The sequence below is a fragment of the Castor canadensis genome, chromosome 6, assembly GCF_047511655.1.
Source record: "Castor canadensis chromosome 6, mCasCan1.hap1v2, whole genome shotgun sequence".
Lineage (NCBI taxonomy): Eukaryota > Metazoa > Chordata > Mammalia > Rodentia > Castoridae > Castor > Castor canadensis.
Genome location: NC_133391.1, coordinates 129,987,903 through 130,012,055, shown reverse-complemented (window position 1 = coordinate 130,012,055; position 24,153 = coordinate 129,987,903). Strand labels below are relative to the sequence as shown.

The 24,153-nt window shown below is 36.9% G+C and overlaps 1 non-coding gene across 1 annotated transcript; it reads left to right on the top strand.

The window, feature by feature from the left end:
* Positions 1-3,709: 3,709 nt before the first annotated feature.
* LOC141424484 (small nucleolar RNA SNORA70) lies at positions 3,710-3,840 on the top strand. Its single transcript, XR_012449397.1, has one exon. It is a non-coding gene; the product is annotated as a small nucleolar RNA SNORA70 (small nucleolar RNA).
* Positions 3,841-24,153: the final 20,313 nt, after the last annotated feature.

Below are 24,153 nucleotides of genomic sequence, written 5' to 3'. Positions count from 1 at the left end.
TAATTGATTACTTTATTTCATGCTTGATGTTAATATCTGTTTAGTGATATCACTATATGAATTTTGATGTATTCTAAGAGCTACAGTAATATTATTTTGACAACTTCTTGAGGTTGAAGTAATTTTACCAGATCTAAAAGAACAATATGACCTTCTCAGACCAGCCAAGGTTTTTATTACTAAGAGATGTGACATACCACATGAGCTTTCTTTTAGTGTATTCATTTTGTTATTTCACTACCAATTTTTCAGTCTTCAGTTCTTGTGGGGATATTATCATTGTCATTATTTTGTCTCCCGATGTCTGCCCCTAGACATAACATACTGTTAGGCACTCACATAGCTAGCATTACACAAACTCAGTCTTGGCATTTATGACATACTGACCTGGGCTGTTAGCACTATTAAAAACTGGTGCACTCTTTGTAATGAATGTTGTTGTTATCAGTGGTGCTACATAGGCTTCACCTGTCAGGAGACAAGAGATTAATGACAGCAAGTTAGCTCTCCTCATTAAGAACACCAGCTCATTAATTATGCTACCTCAATGGGGCTAACTCTCCTACCGGGTTTGGGTTGTGGACACTGATTGTGACTCTGTTCAATTCCCTTGGCACCTGATTTTTGTGTTGATTCACTTGTACCACTCTTTCTTCCCAGTCTTGGTACTAACTCTACTTTTTTCCAGGAGTTCTTGTCTTTTTCCAGGCTTTTTTTTTTCCTATTCTTTACTCTATGCACTGATGGAAGAAGATCAAGTCTATTCCTTATAAAGAAATGTAGAACAGACATATAAATCTGTAAGAAACAACACTTTTACATAAAGTAGTAACTTTTCTGTACTTGTGAAAGCCAGCATAAAACCTCAACAATGCCCTATTGTAGCCATGTTTCTTTCATACTCTAAGCATTTTATAATGCTATGCAAACCATCCTCTTTTGAATGCCACTAGAAGCATTAGGTTTCACAGCCAACTTTGTTTAAATTAACACAACAGTATCTGTTATAGCTATTTAAAGTGCAAATTAACACAATAGGATCAACTAAACCCCTTTATACAGGTTCTTTATCTTTCCATCATTGCCCTCTTTTGGGTAATAACTGGGCAATGTTTCTGTTGTCTAAGACACAGAATTCATTATCTTCCAACAATAACTCTTTCTTTTTAGTTAGGAGCAGTGTTAGAATAAAAATTTGGTGTTTGGATTTCATAACGGTTTTGTTGGTGAGCACAAGTGTTCCTTCTATTGGGCATAGTTGTACATGTCTGCAATCTCAGCAATCTGCAGACTGAAGCATGAAGATCAAGAGTTCAAGGCCAGCCCAGGCTGCATAGGTAGTTCCCGGCCAGCCTGGGATACATGGCAAGACCTTGTCTCAAAATGAAACAAAGCAAAAAGAGTGTTTCTTGTGCATTTGATTCATTTTTATTAGGACGTGCACGTGTATGTGTATATATGCATATGTGTGCATACACATGGTTCTTTTTAAGGCATGAGTTCACAGTGATTTTTCTACTGTAAACAACAGGTTTCATGAAATAAGTAAGATTTTCTTTTGCAGGTATAGGAGGGATATTTTTTGATGCTCAAATCCTGAGAGATACTATAACTCACAGATTTCTTGATAATTCCTAGAGAAGAAAAGCCTAATGCTAATGATAATATTTGGGATTTTACACTGTCTCAGCCAAATGATTATGTCTAACTTTAATCCTGCAAGCAATTTGATTTTTGAAGCTGATGACTACATGTACAGTATCTACAGTATCTTAATCCTCAGGTGCTCACGGGTGCCCCCGGGCAACTGTACTGGGCCTCATGCTCTGCTGTCACTGGCATTAAGGTTTTAATCATTTTTGAGTAAGAGGCACTGCATTGTCACTTTGCACTGTCCTCTGCACATTGTATACCCAACCCTGGTCCTAATGCATGGCTGTTAGATTAGAATTTAAGGCACCAGGTCTTTTATTCACCCCAAGTAACAAGCAAATTCTTGGCATGTATCCTTCCAAAGAATAAGAAATTATATTAAACCCCAGAAACTCACAATTCCCACTTGTGCTTCTAACCCTATACAAAATGTCTCTTCGCTGACCGAGGAAAACCAGCCTGCAAGGAAAATTGGAAATATTTGATTAACCAATAAAAGTCCTCAAGAGACTTAAAACTACAGATTCCACACACTAAACCTTGGGCTAACACAGAGAAATCTCTATTTTTTTAAATCTCTAGGTTTGTTTGTCTTTAACTGGCCAGATGCATGAAAGGCGAGACCTCATTAGGCTGTTGATATTTATGATGAGAGAGGTTTGCGTTGCCAAATTCAGCCCCTATTACACATTCGTTTCATAGGGTTTTGCTCTGTTTCTAATCCACCAGGAGGAAGCTAGTAGCTACCATTCTCTCACACTTCTAGAAAAATATTGGCAGGATACGAGTTTTACAATTTCTAGTTGTATCAACCCTGCCCCTCATAACTTTGTGATAACTATGAGCATGGGCTCAATTCACTATAACTCATCCACCTTTCTGTTCCCGAGTCTGGTCTTAACTACAGCTGTCACTTTCTTCTCCTCAAGCCTCTTTTCTGTGAGAAAAAGAAAACAGAAAAATAGAAAAGCAGAAGTAGCATCTTCAGGACACCTGTGAAGGTTTTGATGCTCCACTCACATTTGTTCTGCGTTCTCACTGCACAAGGGTGGATTGTTTCCTCCTGTGTGCTTTCATTTAGCTACAGAGTCAGGACCTGTGAGCTTTTCAAGAAACCAGGACTATCAACAAAGAAAAGAAATTCTGACTCTGAATTACACAAAATACAATTCCAAAATCAAAATTAGTAAGTACTAACAACTTATAATATCATACTTATTTATTACTATCAATAATCACCAAGACATTATATTTGAAAATAATTTGTAGATTACCTTTTCCTCAATTTGCAAGAATTCCTGAGTATAAATGATAGTTGCTGAAAAAGTATAAAATAAATATCCATGGAGTCTGTGGTGACATCCATAGTCATTGAATAAAAAATTTAAATACATGCAATATGGGATATGGTCATTTTTATATGCTTATTATAATATGTAGAGATCATCAAACTTGAGAATACCAAAAAAGCTGGGTGCCAGTGGCTCACACCTGTCATACCACCTGTGTATGAGACTGAGATCAGGAGGATTATAAACAAAAATTTCAAGAGAACCATGTCAACAGAAAAAAAGCTGGGTGTTGTAGCCCATGCCTGTCATCCCAGCTATGGCAGAAAGCATAAAATTAGGACAACTATAGTCCAGGCCAATCTGGGCAAAAATCAAGACACTATGTACAAACTAACTTGAGCAAAAAAGGGCTGGAAGTATGGCTCAAGCAGTAGAGTACTTGTGTAGCAAGCATGGAGCCCTGAGTTCAAACCTCAGTACCACCAAAAAAAAAAGTGCCAAAAGTCCATTAAGTTCTTAAGCCATGCGAATTAAGGCCAACTGTCATTAAGTCCCTATCAGTGTTATTATAAAATTTTGGAAAGTAAGATTACATCTTGTAAATAACTGTCAGAACATCCACATGGTGGTGGTAATTTCAAATATTTTGCCAAAAATCTTATGCAATATCTGATATTTAAAAATATAGAAATGGGGGCTGGAGGCATGGCTCAAGCGGTAGAGTACCTGCCTTGCAAACAGGAAACCCTGAGTTCAAACCCTAGTACTGCCAAAAAAAAGATTTTTTTTTAACTCATGAGCAGTTGGTACAGTGTGGCTGCAAACAAAAGCTTCCTCGGTAGTGTATGCAGCCTGTTGCTTATGTGAGTTGCCTTAAGGGACCTTAGAGACATTTTTCCGTAGATGTCCATGTCTCTGTTCTCATGCCATTCCCAGTCTAGACTCCAGACAGGTATGTGAGATGCCTTTGGAAAGCCCCAGAGCACAGTGGCCATGGTTCACATTGGCCAGGTAGTCATGTCCATCTACACCACACTGCAAAACAAGGAACATGTGATTGAGGCTTGATGCATAGCCAAGTTCAAACTCTCTGACAGCCAGAAGATCCACATTTCAAAGAAATGTGGCTTTACCAAATTTAATGCAGATGAATTTGAAGACATGATAACTGAGAAGTAGCTCATTCCTGATGGCTGTAGGGTCAAAATATATCCCTAATCATCATCCTTTGGAGGAGTAGAAGGCGCTGCACTCCTGAGGGCTTCCTGCTGTGCTGTCTCCTCCTTAACCGCCTTAATCATACTCATCCTGTTCACCTAAAAAATATGGCAATGGATATATAAACAGACAGATCAATATATGAAAGACAGACAGAGAAAGAGGGAGACTGCAAAGGAGGAAGGGAGATAGCAAAACTACTCCTTCCCACATCCACCTCAGCAGTCCTCTGCTACTCTGCAGCTCTGATGCCTTGTGGAACTCAGTTTGTAATTCTCTGATACAGTGGGAAAAACTAAGGCTTTGAAGAGAGACCACAGAGTTGGAGAACATAATTGAACTACATGTATCTGACATACAGCAGTACCCCAATATGTAATTAACTCTAACTACATAAGCAGACAAAAATCTCAGTTAAAATGGTGGAATATGTGAAGAAATATGTGAGGATGACAAATAAGCACATGAAAAGTTGCTCAACATAATTAGTCACAAGGAAAATACAAGCTAAAACAAGTTACCAGCCAAGCATGGTGGTACAAACCTGTAATTCCAGTACTTGGTAACTGAGTTAGGAGGTCGTGAGTTTGAGGCCAACCTGGGCTTCAGTGTAAGTTCCAGACAAGCCTGGGCTATATAGCGAGACCCTGCTTCAAGAAAACAAACGAAAAAAACCAAGTTATCACTTATATGCCTTCTAGCGTGGACGTAATTAAAAGGACTTCATACCAAGCGAGGATGAGGTTATAGAATAAATGGATTGCTACACATTGCAGGGATGCAAAATAAGAGGCCACTTTTGAAAAGAGTTTGGCAGTTTTTCTAAATTTTAACATACATTTAATATAAGATGCAGCAGTCTCTCTCCTGAGTGCTTACTAAAGATAAAACATGGGTCTATATAAAGACTGACATGTGAATATTTATAGCAACTTCATTCATAGTACCCCAAAATTGGTAATGTCTTAAATAACCATTGTATTCATTCATTTTATGCTGCTTTAACAAACTATCTGGTGCTAGGTACAGCACCAGAAAAGGTTTACAAGGAAAAAATGTTTATTTAGCTTACAGTTTTGGAAGCTAAAAGACCAATATCAGGTAGTTTCATCTGTTTGACCTCTGATGAAGGCCTCTCAGGATTCACCACAGCCTGGCAGAGAAGTGCACGTAGAAGGGACCAAGCTTGCGGGGTGGCCTTGCTTTTTAACAACCCATTCTCCCAAGAATTAATTCATTTAAGACCAGAATCAATTCTTTCTGAGAGCTGTGACCCCTGACCTAATTACTTTACATTAGGCCCTACTCTTATTTTTTTTTTCATTTTTCTTTTATTATTCATATGTGCATACAAGGCTTGGTTCATTTCTCCCCCCTGCCCCCACCCCCTCCCTTACCACCCACTCCGCCCCCTCCCGCTCCCCTCCCTCAATACCCAGCAGAAACTATTTTGCCCTTATCTCTAATTTTGTTGTAGAGAGAGTATAAGCAATAATAGGAAGGAACAAGGGGTTTTGCTGGTTGAGATAAGGATAGCTATACAGGGCATTGACTCACATTGATTTCCTGTGCATGGGTGTTACCTTCTAGGTTAATTCTTTTTGATCTAACCTTTTCTCTAGTACCTGTTCCCCTTTTCCTATTGGCCTCAGTTGCTTTAAGGTACCTGCTTTAGTTTCTCTGCGTTAAGGGCAACAAATGCTAGCTAGTTTTTTAGGTGTCTTACCTATCCTCACCCCTCCCTTGTGTGCTCTCGCTTTTATCATGTGCTCAAAGTCCAATCCCCTTGTTGTGTTTGCCCTTGATCTAATGTCCACATATGAGGGAGAACATACAATTTTTGGTTTTTTGAGCCAGGCTAACCTCACTTAGAATGATGTTCTCCAATTCCATCCATCTACCAGCGAATGATAACATTTCGTTCTTCTTCATGGCTGCATAAAATTCCATTGTGTATAGATACTACATTTTCTTAATCCATTCGTCAGTGCTGGGGCATCTTGGCTGTTTCCATAACTTGGCTATTATGAATAGTGCCGCAATAAACATGGATGTGCAGGTGCCTCTGGAGTAACAGTCTTTTGGGTATATCCCCAAGGGTGGTATTGCTGGATCAAATGGTAGATCGATGTCTAGCTTTTTAAGTAGCCTCCAAATTTTTTTCCAGAGTGGTTGTACTAGTCTACATTCCCACCAACAGTGTAAGAGGGTTCCTTTTTCCCCGCATCCTCGCCAACACCTGTTGTTGGTGGTGTTGCTGATGATGGCTATTCTAACAGGGGTGAGGTGGAATCTTAGCGTGATTTTAATTTGCATTTCCTTTATTGCTAGAGATGGTGAGCATTTTTTCATGTGTTTTCTGGCCATTTGAATTTCTTCTTTTGAGAAAGTTCTGTTTAGTTCACATGCCCATTTCTTTATTGGTTCATTAGTTTTGGGAGAATTTAGTTTTTTAAGTTCCCTGTATATTCTGGTTATCAGTCCTTTGTCTGATGTATAGTTGGCAAATATTTTCTCTCACTCTGTGGGTGTTCTCTTCAGTTTAGAGACCATTTCTTTTGGTGAACAGAAGCTTTTTAGTTTTATGAGGTCCCATTTATCTATGCTATCTCTTAGTTGCTGTGCTGCTGGGGTTTCATTGAGAAAGTTCTTACCTATACCTACTAACTCCAGAGTATTTCCTACTCTTTCTTGTATCAACTTAAGAGTTTGGGGTCTGATATTAAGATCCTTGATCCATTTTGAGTTAATATTGGTATAGGGTGATATACATGGATCTAGTTTCAGTTTTTTGCAGACTGCTAACCAGTTTTCCCAGCAGTTTTTGTTGAAGAGGCTGCTATTTCTCCATCGTATATTTTTAGTTCCTTTGTCAAAGATAAGTTGCTCATAGTTGTGTGGCTTCATATCTGGATCCTCTATTCTGTTCCACTGGTCTTCATGTCTGTTTTTGTGCCAGTACCATGCTGTTTTTATTGTTATTGCTTTGTAATATAGTTTGAAGTCAGGTATCGTGATACCTCCTGCATTGTTCTTTTGACTGAGTATTGCCTTGGCTATTCGTGGCCTCTTGTGTTTCCATATGAATTTAACAGTAGATTTTTCAATCTCTTTAATGAATGTCATTGGAATTTTGATGGGAATTGCATTAAACATGTAGATTACTTTGGGGAGTATCAACATTTTTACTATGTTGATTCTACCAATCCATGAGCATGGGAGATCTCTCCACTTTCTGTAGTCTTCCTCAATCTCTTTCTTCAGAAGTGTATAGTTTTCCTTGTAGAGGTCTTTCACATCTTTTGTTAGGTTTACACCTAGGTATTTGATTTTGTTTGAGGCTATTAGGCCCTGCTCTTAAAGATTCAACCACCTCAATACCACCACTCTTGACAAGCCCATCATGTTCTAGCACATCAACCGCTGGAAGACAAACCGTATACACACCACAGCACCCACCAACTGCTAAATGGATTAAAAACCTCTGCTACTGTTACTTCCATATAACAGAACAAAGTAGTGATTCATCCAATAACTCAGATTAATTTCAAAATCCTGCTGTTTCTGGCTTTTATCAGTCCTAACCTGACTAGCAGATTTCAGCAAAGGAGCAGTCCCATTTCATTCCTTTTTTAACTGAGCTTGTTCTGCCTTTCCCATTGCCTCTGTAGGTTCACCCCAAAACATGGAACCAGAGGTTACATTATGAATTTTTATATTAGTAGGAGAAAGATGATTTATTTCAAGTAGAAGTCACATCTCAATTTTTTACCTCTGGAAAGAAGACTAGGTATCCCATCTCTGAATATTCATTTATTTCCTTTGAAGAATACAGACTGAAAAGCAAACAGCAAAATTAGACAGTCAAAAAATCTAAAATTGCTACATAATACTGTTTAAGAATCAAATACTTCCTCCAGAAAAAATGTCAAGGAAAGATATTATAATACATGATTTAGGCTTTTAATATCACAAACTCATTGCTTCATATATACAGTAGGATAAGTAATGCCAGCTGATTCTATGAGTATTTTCTTAAAACAAATGGATGTTCTAAATTATTAATAATATTTTTTCAAATTATAATATTCATTTTGCATCTATCTAGATTTATGTAGAATTCATATTTTAGAAATCCTTATCACTAGTTTTAGGTTATCATATTTCATGCATAAGTGAAAGAGGGAGCTGACATTAAGTGGTCATAGGTTTTTATCATCCACATCTCAGTTGATTTATTTTTTTCACTGATAGTGCAAAGCCCTCAGGAAGCAGTTTTCTAACAGGAATTTAAAAATTTTTACAGGGTGGAGATTCCCATTATCATTTTCTTATAATGGAACTATTAAATCATTCCTTAAGCACTCTTAGACATTTTGCTTTCTGCACCCAGTCTAGAAAGAACTAGAAATGTTTCCATGGCTCATTTGGGGTATATTCTTGAAATCTTTTTAATTTCTTTGAAATGAAATAGTGGTATCAATTAGGGTTTTTTTTTTTTTTTTTGGTGGTGGTACTAGGGTTTGAACTCAGGGCCTCATGTTTGCTAAACAGGAGCTCAACCACTTGAGTCACTCTGCCAGCCCTTTTTTGTGTTGGGTACTTTCGAGATAAGATCTGGAGAACTATTTGTCCAGAGCTGGCTTCCAACTGCAATCCTCCTGATCTCTGGCTCCTGAGTAGCTAGGATTATAAGCACGAGCTACCATCGTGGGGCCACCATTTAATTCTGAAAGTTCTTTGTGTTTCCTCTAAAAATCTTAATTTTTTGCCATGTATGTGAGTTTTCAGCCCAGTATTTGTGCCTTTCTTCTGGTTCTCCTTGGATTCTTTGGTTTTTTTCCTAACTATACTCTAATATTTTTGTTCCTTCCAAGAAAATTACCTTCAGTAGCTTCAAGTGTCTCAAATAAAAGTAAAAATATACTATTTTATAGCCATTTCAAATATCTTAGGCAAAAATGTGAAATGAAGTAAGCAATTTTATATTCAGTGTTTCTTATCTCCATTTTTAGCCTGGCCCTTCTTCCTTCCTCTCCCATTTGCCTGAGCTATTTCCCATCTCTTTTCTACCTCTAACTCCTTGGCCCAACTCCAGCTTCCTCTGCATACGGTAATGTGCTGCCACTCAAAGGGATAATCAGCATTTGGGAGGAGCTCAAACAACCAATAGTGGAAACTGACCATTGTTGGCAAAAACAATGTATGGCTTTAACACACCACTCATAATTACTGTAAAAACACCCCATTTAATTATATTCAGTTAAAAATTGAAGAAAAGTTTGTGAGACTTTGCTCTGATCCATAGTAAGGTAAAACTCTGTATTTCTCTCTCCCCTACATCCATTGGGTTTCTCCCTTTTCCATATTTACTACAAGGTAATTTCCTAAGGAGGGGATGGCATGGGTCTTCTAACTGTCTATCCTAATCATGTTGCTTTTATTCATCTTTTACATACATACCATCCACTAGATATCTCACAAACTCCTTTTGGTACAATGAGAGAAAATAAGTTAAGTGTCAATAGCAAGAAGTTTAAAGTCAAACACTGAGTTGACTTTATACATACATCTATCTATCTATCAATCGATTATATATATTAATCTTTTCTTTCTGTAGTGTAAGCTTTCTGAGGGCAGGGAACATGTATTCAAATCACTAGACTCATATTTCTCATTTTTCTGATTTCTCTACTTTTGTCAACAATTCTGGAGGTTCCAGACAGGCAAGGACAAGGGACAGTGGTGTCAGTAGGAGAAAGGCTGGAGTCCAAATGTGGTTTAAATAAGATTAGATATTTAGTTATTTTAAGACAAGTAGATGAAGTTCTTTATTCTACTTTCTCTTCTTTTGCTTTTGTTATTTATTTGAAATGTTCCATTGTATGTGTATGTATATATATATACATATATATGTATATATATATTTCTACATAACATATATATGCATACTATCTGTATATGCATGCATGTGTGGCAAAAATGAAATGAGGACTCTGTATATATGTCATCAGAGGCAGGAGGAATAGGGAAATTTGAGTAATGTTTAAATGTGTAGTTATTCAGCCTTGTAGATCTAGGGTTGCTTTAGTGCAACCCAAATGCCTAATAGTGCCAATCATACTGCTTCATATTGTGAATATTTGTTAGGACATTGTTGCTGCATTTTTAGGAGGCCCAATATGTATCAATCTCTTTTTCCTTTCATGTTCTGCATTGATTAGGAAAGCCAGGAGAATGAGGAAGGAGAAGAGCAAAGCCCATCATTTATTATTCAGAATGATCACTTTAGAGACATGGTTTTGTGTCTATTAGGCTCCTAGTATTGTTAATACTGCATCTACGTGTTAGAAGATTTGAACACCCAGCCACAAGAATGACTGGCATCTACTGCTATTCTTTGTGGGAGCTTGTTTCCGTAAGCAAAACTAAATGGCTGAGTCTCCGTGAACAACTGGAGCTTATGAGAATATAGATAAAGGAAAGGGCTAGAGATAGTCATGTCATTTCTATATCTCTGTTCACAAGTATTCCTGGAAGAGTGAATATGAAGGTGGAAAGCAATGTCCATCACCATGGAAGGAAACATAAGGGGAATATGAGAGTACCCCATTATATGATCAACAGATACTTTTACTGGAGAAGTCAATGGAAAGTTAATACGCGTTCTAACCATTGGCTTTTTCTTAAATCAGATTCTGTTTAGTATAACTAAATATAAAGTCTCTTCTATTCATCTCCTCTAAAGTGACCTTCAATCTTGAAAGTTTGCTTTATCTCATGATTGCACTCTGAAGCATATGGGTTTACTGTGGCCTAAAGAGAGAAGGTACCCCAGAATTTCACTTTTCTTGGGCCTGGTTAGATAACTACATTTAATTTTGTTTCATGAAGTTTCAATTGGTTGTTTAAGGAAGACAGTTTCTATTGTACTGATTGTGGTTTTGGAAGAGTGTTTAGAATTCTAACAGATATTCCTGGCATATGAATATTTACCATCTATCATTAATTTGGCATGTGTTTTCAGAACGATTGATCACTGTGATAGTTGTCTTTAGATGACATCACATATTCCATAGTTATGGCTAAGAACTGAGAACAACACTTTTTTCCCAACAGATATACTTGGCCATTACATGACTATCTTGTTCTGTGATGCCTCCCTGACTTTTAGCATCAGTCAAGCTGATAATTTGCCACATAAGGCAATTGTACCTTCCTTTGAACTCTTACAGCACATATGTACTTCTCTTGTGAGATTTATTCCATGATTTGCTCATTCTGGGCTCTATTCTTACCAGTTCTACAAAATCATAAGTACCTAAAGAGTAGGAATGGTATCCAGGTCAATTATTTATCAGCAAGGTGCCTGGCACAGTAAGAACTCAATACATGCTTTGTGAAAGTATAAATAACCACGTGGTAAAAAACTAAATAGAATTTCATGTCCTTTTCCATCCAGATTATTTTGTTATTATTCTTTCTTGCAAAAATCTCTCTTCTACTAATGTCCTTTGGTTTTACGTATTTTTTCTGACATAATATTTGTGGGCTATATGTGACCTTGTCTCATCTATTTCTTTTCTTCTACTTTCTTTTTTTTCTTTGAGTCAGGGTCTCATTATGTAGCCCAGGCTGGCCTTCAATTTATAATCCTTCTGCCTTATTCTACCTAGTGTTGAGGTTACAGACATGCTTCACCATGCCTGGCATGTTCCATCTGTTTCTGCATTCTCTAATCTCCATATTTTATAGTCTTAAAATATAACTGCAGAGAAAAAAAGATTATGGAAGAGAAAACAGACTGAGTTAAAATACTTTTTCTATTGCTTTAAAATGTCTGCTTTATGAAAATCACAAATGTATAGTAGTTTAAAAATTAATTGTATAAAAGGACTTAGAGTAAAAAATTAGAAATAATTGGCCCTCCATGTGACCAGCCCTATTTCTCCTTCTTATTTGCAATTACTTTTAACAGTTTTAAAATATTTCATTGATATTATCCCAAGTCTAAATAATATACTTATAGCACAATTTTTTGGCTTTTCATATGATAGATAAGCTAACATCTGTGATCTTTCTTCTACCTCTATCCCACCTTACATATATTTTCTATCCATTAACATTGTAACACATTGTTACCTTCACAAAGGGACTTATGAGTAAAAATAGCATACTTAATGTGAATTAGGAGATGATGTTTGTCCAGATAGACTTAATCAGTGTGGGCATGGATGATAGCTCTTCATGTAAAGAAAACATGTCACTTCTCCAGGTATTTGCTTTCAGTTCTCATTGCATCAACAGCTGAGCACCTCTGTGCAGTAGCCCTGACAGGATCTCTCCTTTCCCCCCTCTCTCCTTCCATTTCCTACTGTTGCTCATTGTACTTTCCTTTTCAATCTTTACATTCTGTTTTGTAATCACAATCATCTGTACTTTGTACACTGGTTGAATATTAGTGTAAAGAATTTACATTGCCACACCAATGTATTATTCATATTCACTGGAAAATTAGTTATAATTAATTTTTTCTGTTGTATATCTTTGTTGTTTTCATGAAACTGCCATTTTTCAATTATATCCCTGCCCTGTCTTCTCCCTTGCTCCTCACCAAAAGCCCTGCAACCCTTGCTTCGGGCTAGACTAGTTGATCTTGGCACGAACCTGCTGCATGTGGGAGTTTTTTAAATTGTTTTCTTGGGTTGAGGTCATTATTTCCTGGATTCTGTATATTTCTCTTTTTTTGTTTAATTTACTGTATGTTGGAGCACAGCTTCAAGTAACTACTTAGGAGAGAAGATAGAGTTTCTCATTTCCAACAAATCTAAATTGTCTCCTCTTTGTCTTCAAACTTCATTGATAACAAAATTCTAGATTGAATGCCACTCCTTCTCAGAAATTTAAGTTATGGCCCTACTGTCTTCTAGTGCCAATCCAGTAGATGTGATTTCTATTCTCAGTCAAACATCATTTTATCTGTTTTTCCCTGTCTTTTGCCATCAACATACCTGTAACATCAGTAGAAATGTTAGCATGTTCTCTCTTTCTTTATTGCTGTAAAATTCCACAGTGGGATGTCTAGCCTCCACACTGTTCTAGTAAGCCTCCATGTGAAATTTAGTCTTGCTCCAGCTTGGTAACTTTCCATTTTAAATTTATTTGCTGATTTTATTCACCTTTGTGTTCTCTGTTCTTTCATTTGGAATTTACCAATTTACCAAGTGGCAGAGATTATCTTTCCTTTCATAGTTCTACCCTTATGCTTTAGAGGGCAAAAGTAAGTTCTTGAACAAGATGTCATGGATTCAAACCTCTCCTTCCCAGTTTTCTGTGTGACCCCTGGAAGTTTCTTATCATTTCTTACTTATGCTTCCTACAGAATCAACTAATAGTATTTATGCAGAGGGTTGTTCTAAGAACTAAATAAGTTAAAACACTTATCATGGTGTCTATCACAGAGTTACATGGTGCCTATCACAGTGTAAACACATAATAAGTGTTAGCCATGATTACTGGAAATAGCATAGCATAGAAGTTGAGCATGTGATCTCCAGCGTTAGACTAAGTGATTGTTTTGTTGTTGTTGTTCATTTGTTTGTTTTTTGAGATAGGGTCTTGCTATATGGCCCATACTGGTGTGGAATTCCCTATGTGGCTCAGGTTGGCTTCAGACTGGCAATCCTCTTGCTGGAATTACAGGTTTATACCACCATGCTCAGGCACCTAAGTAGGTTTTAATTGTGATTCCTTAGCTATGTGACTTTGGGCAAGTTGCTTAATTGTGCTACTCTTTGGATATAAAAAAAAATCATACTATTTACACAATAAGCTTGCTGTGTCAATAAAATGCTTAGAAGAGTTTCTGGCTATTTGCAAAATATCTTTAAACTCTAGTAACAACTTTTATAGTTTTAATTACAAGATCTCTTTCATGTTCTCTGATAGTTCCTTTCTCATAGTACCCCATTTATGTTTTGTAAATATAATATCTTCTCAAATTGCTCTAAAGATAATAATTTTACATTCTCTTCCCAGAATATAATTCATTAATTTCTGAGTATTTCTTAAAATTTAGTTATTTTCTACTTTTTCATTTCATTTAGGAAGCCTATCTTAGAAGACCTGGTAAGCTTTATTTGGTCATTTTTAAATTCAAAACAAGGTCCTATAAAGTTTAGTCTGGGGTTTTGTGAGCTAGAGTAGTGCATTGATGGTTACTATTGCTTTATGGGGTGTGCTTAAGAAGCTGGTTATTATGTTGAGTAGCCTCTAAATTCTAGCACACAGTAGATTTTGCTTTGGTATAAAAATATTCTCATTGGTTGCTCTAGCTCTCCCAGTTTTTGTTCCATTCCTTCAGGAAAGAACCATTGTGTCTTCCTTCTGGGACAAATGCTTATCTTCTGGCTGTCAGGATTGATGGGTTGGGGAAGTCAGCTGTTCTGTATTCAGAACTCCCATTAATTCCCCATTTTCATTCCCTTCATTGGGTTTTCAGCCTGAAACCCTACCAACACTTCACTGGGCCACCAGGCAGGTTGTTGGTTCCTTTGGCAGCAATACATACAACCTGAATTATAGGCTTCAACTTCCTCCCATTCAGCCTCCAGAGTCAATGTCACCTTTACTCCCTGCTTCCAGAAACTTCTCATAGTCTCTCAAGCCATAGTCTCTCACTGTTGTTATGCGTGATTCTTATTCCTTTCGTACTGATTTAATGGGGACTTGAGAAGGAGAGGAGATAGGTACAGATGTCTAATTTGTCATCTTTAAGCTTACACTGTTGGAGATGTATTCAAATGAATTCCTTGGTTTTCCTCAATGTCATTTTGGCACACTTTGATTTTACTAAGTTATTCCCACATCATTCTCAGGTATAGAGTATGATAAGAGGAATAATCAAGAGTAAAGGTGCTTTTCTGAGTTTTTAAATATTAAGGAGTATAGTTACCACTTTCTACTTCCTGATAGAGAACTCATGACTTCTGAGTGTCTTTCTCTTATTGGATTACATCTTGTTCAGGTCTTTTTCATTCTTATCATGGTATCCCAAGAAGATCTAGTTCTGGGATAATGGTAATATGTATATTTCTATTACTAACTGGCGTTTATCCTCTCCCTTCCCCAACCTGTAATTGATAAAAAATTGTTTTGAAAACTTTCTATGTGTAATGAATAGGAAATATAGTGCAGAACAGGGCAGACATGGTCCCTCTCATTATATAGCTTTGTTCTATAGGACTCCTGTTAGATTCACCTAGTTTTCATTAACTTTTCTAACTTGAGCACTTCTCAGGAGACTTTCAGTCCCACTTTCTAGAAGGCATCATTTAAAATCAAATAAGAGAAAGCTTAGGTGTATTTTGCTTTCCTACCAAAGATGTATCATTACTCTCTGTCTATACTCTCATGGGCTCTCTGAGCAGGCTATTGATGAGAAGTAAAGAAGATTGTGCAACCAATTGGACTAAATGGACTTAAAAGTTATTTTTGCAACATCTGCTTAGCATCTTAAAGTGGGTGTTGAGAGGAAAGTCAAATTACATTTTCTGGGACTGTATATTTTGACCATCTGTCTTATTTTCATCAGGGAACCTCTTGTGGTACTCATGCAGTAGCATGTAAACATAAAGTCAAGAGGTTCCAACATTGCTATTTTGTTATTACAGACTCTGCTCACTTCTTAGTCACTCCAAAGTTCTTTAACTGTCACAAAAATCCTTAGAACTGTTCCATTTTAAATTCTGGGCATACAACTCTTAGATGACATAGCAGTTATCCCTTTTTCTCCTAATGAGACTGGCAGCAGCCACTAGAGGCCCCTCGAGTCCATAGCTCAACAATGGAACTGGAATGCTAAACAGTTCTCCACAGCCATAAGCCCAGGGGTAAGCTGAGGTGATTCATCATTCTGCAAGCACGCATTTGCCAGTCAAGTCCACAACTGGCATTTTAAACACCTGCAATCTGTTATATAGTCTGCTTAGCTTTCTTTTCTGTAGGGTACTGTCTGAAATCAATTGTTCCCTGGACTCATCTGTCCACTTTTTATCTTTTTTCTGAACTTTTTTTTCTTAAAAGTATTCAGCTTCAAAAAAACTTGCCATATCCCTATCTCTAGTAAGGGAGATCACATTGTGGCTGAGATGACTGTGCCTTCTCAGAGCTAATGATACTCATGGTTATTCAGCAAAGATCAGCAGAATGTGCTTCACTCTATCCTAGGAATAGTAATGCCAAGCTCTTGATTCAGAGTCAGATGGTGGTTGAGGTTTGGAGGCCTGGGTCACACCTCCGCAGTTTGCCTTCACAATGCCTGAGGACTCAGGAGTCTAGTTATGGATTAGTCCAAGACAGAACTTGATTGTCTGTCATGTCCTTTACACAGTCTCCAATAGCAGAAGACAAGAATCTTAATGTAGATTTGATCTTTCCAAGCTTAAAAGCCAAACAACCTGCTGACCATGCCAATGTGGTACTTAAACTCAAATCTTCCAGGCAAGGAATAAGGAGGGCCAAAGATCTTCCCACTATCCAACTAAACATTCACTCCCCACTAAAATTCACCCTATTTCTAGGATGGCTCAGAGCAGAGATATCTCTTGGCTGGTTGTCAGTTGACAACCCTCTTTCAGCCTATCTTCCAGGCACCATATTGTCATCCTTAAAACAGCATCATCACATAACTCCTCTGCCCCAAAAGCTTTGGTGACTCCATTGTCATTTGGCTAAGTCTGGCCTTCTGTAGCATCTTATCTGAATGTTCTCCATTCAAACTTTTCTAATGTATTTTCCACTTCTCTTCTTTCTATCCTCTTTTCCATCTAAAGCTCATCTTTGCTAATGAAGTTCACCAACTTAAAATTTTCTAGCACATTTCTATAGCAAGGGCTGTAGTCAGTTCATGTTAAACAAGTTCTCTTAGTTCTCTTGGCATGTGAGTAAACCTAAACAAAGATAAGAAATTTCTGATCTTTGACAGTGATCCCATTCTTAGTGTCTTTCCCTTGTGAGGCTCCTAGATTCTCTGAGTATGGCAAATACACTTGCCTTCTAGAGACATAGGCTGCCCATGTAAGTTATTTATCCATTGCAAGATACCCTAGAGTCTGGGACATTTCATCTTGTCTATCACAGTAACTGAAGAGTATAGCATTTGAATTTTAATGTGGAGAAATTCCATTATTAGTAGTTTATTTTAATTTTTCTCAAGTGGAATATGATTGCAGTATCTCCAGAAAGAAAAGCACTAGTAGTTAACTTTCTTTGTCATTCATTAGAGAAACTGATTCTATGATTAAATACATTGTTGATGTTGTGTTTTGGATTTGATCAGCTCTCTGTGTCATTTGAGAGAATAATATGCTCAGAATTAAGTAAGAGAAAGTTTTTATATTTTTTGATTGATTTAGCCTGGTTCATGACAAAATGTGAAAATGTCAAGGTTTTGATCTCATTCAAATGACCTTTATACTTCATCCTAGAGAACAAATTTGGAGATATCTGGTTCAGTTTCTTTTAAACTTTCTATGATGTTTAAGTTCAAAGGGAATCAGTTGTTCTAAGGATTTTGATCTTGATTTGTATAGAATTGAACCAGCTATCATGATTTCTCAAATCTTAAAGAAAATATCTTGCTCATTAACTCTCATTAACTGTTCCCAGAAATTGATTCCTTTTACTTCAATTCATGGGCCACTGATTACTTGCTTTATGAAAATGTTGCTTTATTTTTGTTCTATAAGTCAAGGATCAAATAAGCTATTATTCCCTCCCACATCCAGAAATGATGATTTCAGCAGACCAAGGTAGTTTTTTCTCTTGTACAAATTTTGATATTGTGCATTTGGTGACCTCTAGAAAGAACTTGAAGACAAAATTTATAATAAGTAATGGCTGATGTTTTATGAGATGGGAGCTGCTGTTGTTGGGAAGCTAAGAGGAAGGGAATGATGGAAAAAATTAAATCTTTTACATTTGCAGTATTGACATGAATACTGTGAAGATACACTGCAAGGGTCAATTTTAGAGCTTGATTTAAGTTAGAACATTGTGCAAAAAAGGCATCTGCTTTTAACAATGATACCAATATTTAGTGACATTTTAGGTGAAGATTTGTATTTGGAGCTGATAAGCTGAAGAATTATTCACACACACACACAAACACACACTGATATATGCAGCATTTGTCAGAATCCAAGGCTATAATGCAAACTTCAAACATTGGCTATCCAGTTTGAAAAGTCTTCATTACTAAAGCTGGTATGCACTTATAAATCAAAAGAAGCCATGAGATGGTAAAATAATTTATGCAAAAAGTTTTGCTTTTGCTGAATGATTTTCTGTAATTCCTGTTTTCTTTTAGTCCTGATAGCACAATTTTAAAGTTATTTAATGAGTCATTATATTATTCCATTCTACGTTGCTATAACAAAGTACCTGACACTGACTATATTATAAGGAAAGAAATTCACTTAGCTCACAGTTTTGGAAATTTAAGTCCATGATTAGGTGGCATCCCCTTCAGTTTGCCTCTGGTGGGGACCTGCCTGTTTACCTCAAAACATGGCAGGTGGCATCATGGTGGGCACAATTGTAAGAGGAAGAGGTTACATGGTGAGACAGAAAGGCAGAGAGAAATAACAACTCTCCTTAAACTTCTCCACCAAATGGAAAGGGAAGGAACACTGCCTAATTCACTTTATGAAGGCAGTATTACACTCATCCCAAAACTGGATAACAACACATCCAAAAAGGAGAACTACAGACCAATCTCTTTAATTAGCACTGATGCAAAAATCCTCAATAAAATAATGGCAAACTGAATCCAACAGCATATCAGAAAGATCATTCACCATGACCAAATCGGCTTCATCCCAGGGATGCAGGGATGGTTCAACATATGCAAATTATTAAATGTAATATAGCCGGGCACTGGTGACTCATGCCTGTAATCCTAGCTACTAAGGAGGCAGAGATCAGGAGGATCGTAGTTTGTAGCCAGCTTGGGCAAATAGTTTGCAAGACCTTGTCTCAAAGAAACCCAACACCAAAAAGGGCTGGTGGAGTGGCTCAAGGTGTAGGCCCTGAGTTCAAGCCCCAGTTCTTCAAAAAAAAAAAGTAATACAGTACATTAACAGAAGCAAAGACAAAAACCACTTGATCATCTCAATAGATGCAGAGAAAGCCTTTGATAAGATTGAACACCATTTCATGATAAAAGCTCTGATGAAACTAGGAATAGAATGAATGTACCTCAATATTATAAAGGCTATATATGACAAACCTATAGCCAACATCATTCTTAATGGGGAAAAACTGAAACCATTTCCCCTAAAGTCAGGAAAGAGACAAGAATGCCCACTCCCTCCAATTCTATTGAACATAGTCTTGGAATTCCTAGCCAGAGCAGTAAGGCAAGGAGAAGAAATAAAAGGAATACAAATAGGTAAAGAAGTAGTCAAACAATCCTTATCCACAGATGACATGATCTTATACCTTAAAGACCTCAAAAACTCTTAGACACCATAAACAGCTTCAGCAAAGTAGCAGGATACAAAATTGACTTACAAAAATAAGTAGCCTTTCTATACACCAACAATAAGCAGATTGAGAAAGAATACAGGAACACAATTCCTATATTCTCTACAAGGAGAACTACAAACCACTAAAGAAAGAGATCGAAGACTACAGAAGGTGGAAAGATCTCCCATGCTCATAGATTAGTAGAATCAACATAGTAAAAACGGCTGTACTACCAAAAGCAATCTACATGTTCAATGTAATTCCCATCAAAATCCCAATGACATTCATCACAGAGATTGAAATATCTGCCCTAAAATTCATTTGGAAACACAAAAGACCATGAATAGCTAAGGCAATATTGAGCAAAAAGAGCAACGCATGAGGTATCACAATACCAAACTTCAATCTCTACTACAGAGTCGTAGCAATAAAAACAGCATGGTATTGGCACAAAAACAGACATGAAGACCAGTGGAACAGAATAGAGGACCTGGATATGAATCCATGCAGCTATGCTCACCTAATTTTTGACAAAGGTGCCAAAAACATATGGTTGAGAAAAGACAGTCTCTTCAACAAATGTTGCTGGGAAAAGTGGATATCTGCCTTCAGAAAACTGAAACTAGATCCATGTCTGTCACCCTGTACAGGTATCAACTCAAAGCAAACTGAAGTCCTTAATATAAGACCTGAAATCTTGAAGCTAGTACAGGAAAGAGCAGGGAATACTTTGGAAGCAATAGGTATAGGCAAGGACTTCCTCGGCAGAACTCGAGTGGCTCAGCAACTAAGAGAAAGGACTGACAAATGGGTCTACATGAAAGTAAAAAGTTTCCACACAAAAAAAGAAGTGATCTCTAAATTGAAGAGGATTCCCATAGAATGGGAGAAAATCTTTGCTAGCTATATGTAAGATAAGGGATAACCAGAATATACAGGGAGCTCAAAAAACTAAACTCCCAAAAATCAATGAGCCAATAAAGAAATGGGCAACTGAACTAAACACAACTTTTTCAAAGGATGAAGTCCAAATGGCTAAAAATCACATGAAAAAATGCTCACCATCCCTGGCTACAAAGGAAATGCAAATCAAAACCACACTAACATTCCATCTCAACTCTTGTTAGAATAGCTACCATAAAGAACACCACTAACAACAAATGTTAGTGAGGATGCAGGAAAAAAGGAACTCTCATACACTGCTGGTGGGAATGTAAACTAGTACAACCACTATGGAGATTCCTTAAAAAACTAAAAATAGATCTACCATATGATCCAGCAATACCACTTCTAGGGATATAGCCAAAGGAATGTGAATCAGGTTATTCCAAAGACACCTGCACACCCATGTTTATTGAAGCACTATTCACAATAGCCAAGCTATGGAAAGAGCCAAGATGTCCCACTACTGACAAATGAAATAAGAAAATGTGGTATTTATACACAATGAATTTTACTCAGCCACAAAGAAGAAGGAAATTTTGACATTTGCAGGTAAATGGGTGGAACTGGAGAACTTCGTCTTAAGCCAACTTAGCCAGGCTCAGAAGGCCAAAAATCACATGTTCTCCCTTATATGCAGATTATAGACCTAAAACAAATGCAGTAATATTATTGGACATGGGTCACACACTAAGGGGAGACTGCACATGGGAAGAACAGGGAAAAGGAAGGAAACCTAAATCTTGAATATGGTTGATGTGCTTACTGTAGAGGAGGGAATATAGTAATCTTAAACTGGCCAAGGCCGCTATGGGAAGGGGACTAGAGAGTACTGAACAGGTCTGGTAGAGGTGAACCATTTTGGATTGTAATACATATATGCACAGAAACAACACAAGGAATCTCTCTGTATAGGTATCTTAATATCAATCTAGCAAAAATGCTATGTTTTCCTTGTTATTTTTTATGCTTTTTCTTCTATAAAATTGGAGAACAGAAGGGCAGAACAGGTTAGTGGGTTAAGCGAATAATGTATACACATGTAAGTAAATGTAAAACTGATACCTGTTGAAGCTTTTCTAGGAATCGGGGGAGGAAGGATTCCAGAGAGCAGTGGAGGGGGTGAATTCAAGTATGATATATTTGATATATTGTAAGAACAATTGAAGTACTTCAATGTGCCCCCACCCAGCACAATAGTAATATAAAAAATAAAATTAAACAGAAAAAAAAGGCAGAGAGGTGCACCTTTTATTAACAACTCATTCTCAGGAGAAGTCTTCATGAGACCAGCATTGTTCCCCACTATGTGATGCCCTCATGGCCTAATTACCTTCCACTAGGCTCCACCTCTTAAAAGTTCCACCCTAACGGTGTCACTAGGATCAAGCTTCTAACACATGAACTTTGTGGAACACACTCAAACCATATCCAAATCACAGCAGTGACCACAAATTTATCAAGTGGTTAGCTAAAACTCACAGCCTCATAGCTTAGCTTATATGTAAATATAAGCTGCATTGTTTCAGGACTTTCTGCCTCCCCAATGCATTCACCTATCCTTATCTCCTTCACTAGAACTCATATACTCCTAAATTAACATACTGAAAAAATGGTTAAAGTGGTAAAGTTTGTGTTATATGTATTTTACCACAATGGTAAGTACCTAATTTTAAAATCACCTGGAGAACATTAATATAAATGACTAAAACATAAACACCTCCGCCCTACCTCCAAAGGTTGTGATTTGATCGTCCCGTGTAAAAGGCATAGACATCTACTAAATACTGTGGATGCTTCTGGTTTGCCTCCAGGGTTACTAACCCTTGACCCAGGTAGTTCCCTTCTCTGCAGCTATTTCCTTATAAGCTATCCTGTACATGGATGTCATATGGAAGCCCCGAACTCTTTTATTCTGCTACTGTCTCTTTCCAATGTCTTCACTTGTACCCCATAACTATTCACACCTTAATTTCCATAAATTGGGAAGGCATTTTGTGCACTGTAGTACACACTTGTCAGTAATTTTAATGCTGTGGAAAGAATTTAAATCTTAGAAATGGATAAATAGTATAACATATGTGTCTGGAAGTCCAGGGTCAGAAACAGTTCCGCAGTTTGTAAAATGTGTGGTTACGCATACAGTATGAAAAATTTCTCACTTGGTTGTTCATATCTAGAAAACCGAAATTCAGATATTGAGACTTCATTTCTTAGGGTTAAAGAAGTGGATATTATTAAAATGCACATATCCATAAGCGTGAGGTCTGGCATTGCCTTTTCTTTCTAGCAGCTAGACCACTAACTAAAAGAAAGATGTGGTAGAGAATTGGTATAGAGATCTGAAACACTAGCCATCTCCAAGAACTTCCAGAATAATAAGAAGCCCAAGTAAGGGAAGGAGTGAGAATGCTGAAAAACAACTCTTTTTGTGTCATCGTTTCCTCGTGAAAGTTCTGCTTTAAAGTATATGTTGTGTGTGTCCTTGCACGTGCATGTACTTATACACATATGTGCATGTTCTTTTACGATCACATAAGTGCCATTTAAATAGCAACAATCTTTTAGCTCAAAATTGTAAAAATGAGTAATGGGGAACTTTCTCAGTTAAGTGTTAATTTTTACAACACTACTATAAAGTTATAAAAGCTAATATATCATAGCAGCAACATCAGATAAACAGAGAGATATGGGAGTGGAAAAAGTCAATAAACAGATTCAAGTATATACACACATGCATTTAAGTATATATACACATATACTGTATTATTTAGTTGGTGGTATAGACTGCATACAATTATAAAGCCATTGAAATAATGTGAAAACATTTTTATTAACTTAGAAAGTAAAGGTATAAGGTTCTTGTTTCGCATGCAGACAGACAGATAAATAATTCCGGGAAGCCCAGTAAATCTGGGAAGCCCAGGTTTATCTCTAGATGGCAGTACATTAGAGAATTTTAATTTTTTCTTTTTACTTATTGGATTTTAAAATTTTAAGTTATATTCATAAAACTTTACAAAAAAATATCATTTAAAAAGACTAAAACTGAAAATTTTTGTCAGGAGCTTGCAATAGTGATAATTTATTTTGATACAATTTTATAATTACTGCCAGATTTGAAAGTATTTAGACTGCATATAAAAATAAAAGCCCCATAAAGATTCACATCTGACCAAAAACTGAATCCTTAAAATACCAAAGGAAGATAAAATGAACAACATAAATACTAATTTATAGGATAGTATGAGCAAAGGAATTATCTTACAGTGGAATAGACACTGGTGAAACTTATAAAACTTATTGAGGCATGAGAACTACAAACTAGGTGGAAGAACTTATTGTATCAAGTCTCAAAGAGGTCAGAATAAAGGGAAAAAAAAAAAACTTTGACCATAATTTTTTGACGGTAATTTGTCCTTTTCAAGGAGCATCCCAACAAAGATTGAAAATGTGCACAGAATAGCATTGAGGGTGGTGGCAAGGTGTATGCAGGAGTGACGTGACCTAACAGCCCACA